This window comes from Myotis davidii, unplaced genomic scaffold, assembly GCF_000327345.1.
Source record: "Myotis davidii unplaced genomic scaffold, ASM32734v1 scaffold642, whole genome shotgun sequence".
NCBI lineage: Eukaryota > Metazoa > Chordata > Mammalia > Chiroptera > Vespertilionidae > Myotis > Myotis davidii.
This window is the reverse complement of record NW_006293957.1, coordinates 2230483-2232554: the sequence shown is the minus strand read 5'-3', so window position 1 is coordinate 2232554 and position 2072 is coordinate 2230483. Positions and strand designations below refer to the sequence as shown.

Below are 2072 nucleotides of genomic sequence, written 5' to 3'. Positions count from 1 at the left end.
CAGGCCTCTATCCTATATAGTAAAAGGGTAATATGCCTCCCAGCACCGGGATCAGCGGAGCCGCGAGCCTCCTGGCACCAGGATCAGCAGAGCAGCGAGGCCTCATGCCCCGGGATCAGCGGAGCTGCAAAGCCTCGTGCCTCAACCCCCTGATCAGCCCTGCTCTGTGCCTGATATGGGGGAGCTCCTCAATCCCCTGATCAGCCCTGCTCTGTGTGTGACAGGGTATGGCACCCCAACCCCCCCATGGGCCCTGCTGTGTATGATGGGGTGGAACCGCAACCTTCCCATCGGCCCTTCCCTGAATGTGACAAGGGGGAGTGCCCCAACCCCTTGATTGGCTCTGCTCTGTGTGTGACAAGGTACAGAGCCCCAAGCCCCATGATGGGCCCTGCTCTGTGCATGACAGGGGGCAGCACCCCAGCCCCCTGATCGGCCCTGCTCTGTGCATGACAGGGGGTGGCACCACAACCTCCCCATTGACCCTGGCTTGAGTGTGACAGGGGGCGGTACTCCAACCCCCCAATCGGCCCTACCCTGAGCGTGACTGGGGGTGGCATCGCAACCTCCCGACCCGCCCTGCTCTGTGCATGTATTTCACATGTTTCTTAAACTTTCCTAATCATTTCCTGGGACTATCATTGTGTATTTTAAGAGATTTACCAAAATTAGACAGTTTTCTTAATAGTATATATAAGAATCTTCTGGATTTAAGCTGTTTTATTCAAAAAACGACAAGCAATTTTGCCTCAGTTGTAAATATAAACAGTATTGTCACCATTTAAAGGTTTTATACTCAAATTCTGAGCTCTATAAACAAGAATTCTTAATGTTATAAAGACAAGCAGATCGAGACCGGGCCCTTCCTGGAGGCAGTGTCCCACCTGCCACCCTTCTTTGATTGCCTTGGGTCCCCATTGTTATGCCTTTCAAGGCAGACGTAACTGGTAACATCACGAAAATCAAAGCTGTGTACAACACCAACCTGGCCAAGTTCCGGGCCCTGCAGAACAACCTGGAGGCAAAGAAGGAAATGTATGGGGCAGAGTGGCCCAAAGTGGGGGCCACGCTGGCACAGATGTGGCTGAAAAGGGGCCTCCGCTTCACCTAGATCCTCCTGCAGAGCATCTGCGACGGGGTCAGGATGAGAGCCACCCCAACCTCATCTGCATCAACTACACCAAGGCCTAGGAGATGGTGCTCAAGAAGCACCACAGCTGGATCGTGCAGAAGATCTTCAGGCAGCTCTGTGTGCCGGGCGCTACAAGTCTGACTTCCTGAAAGCGCTCTCCAAGGGCCAGAACGTGACGGAGGAGTGTCTGGAGAAGGCCCGCCTGTTCCTGGTCAACTACACGGCCACCATTGATGTCATCTACGAGATGTACACCAAGATGAATGCTGAGCTCAACTACAAGGTGTAGGCATGCCCACGGCCGGCACCCCCAGAAACAGGCCAGCCAGAATCACTGTGAAGCAAGCTGGCAGGCTGCCTTGGCCTGCGTCCCCCATAGAGGCCCAGAGTCTAGCTGGGGTTGCAGGGGACAGCCCTGGTTTTTGAAAAGTCATTTTTGGGGTATATCCTAACAGAGCAATAAATAACCACCCTACTTCTGCATCACCTTTGAATTTCACGGCAGCACAGACCGACTGCCTTCATTTCAGTGAGATAAAAATCAGTTAATGTTGCTTATAAGTCAAGTCCTAGGGTTTTCTGTCCCAGGTCCCCACGTGGTGCATGACCCTGGGGGAGCACTGTCATACACCTCATTTTAAAAATGAGGGCCCTAACAGGTTTGGCTCTGTGGATAGAGCATCGGCCTGCGGACTGAAAGGTCCCAGGTTCAATTTTGGATTGGTCAAGGGCACATGCCTGCGTTGCGGGCTCAATCCCCAGTAGGGGGCGTGCAAGAGGCAGCCAATCAATGCTTATCTCTTATCATTGATGTTTCTATCTCTCTCTACCTCTCCCTCCCTCTCTGGAATTGAGAGAGAGAGAAGGAGAAAGAGAGAGAGAGAGAGAGAGAGAGAGAGAGAGAGAGAGAGAGAGAGAGAGAGACTCTCTTCTCTCTGGA

At 52.8% G+C, this 2072-nt stretch overlaps 1 pseudogene; it reads left to right on the top strand.

Annotated features, from left to right (window-relative positions):
* The window catches only part of LOC102752101, a 6347-nt pseudogene extending 4665 nt beyond the window's left edge, over positions 1–1682 (top strand).
* The last annotated feature ends 390 nt before the right edge of the window (positions 1683–2072 follow it).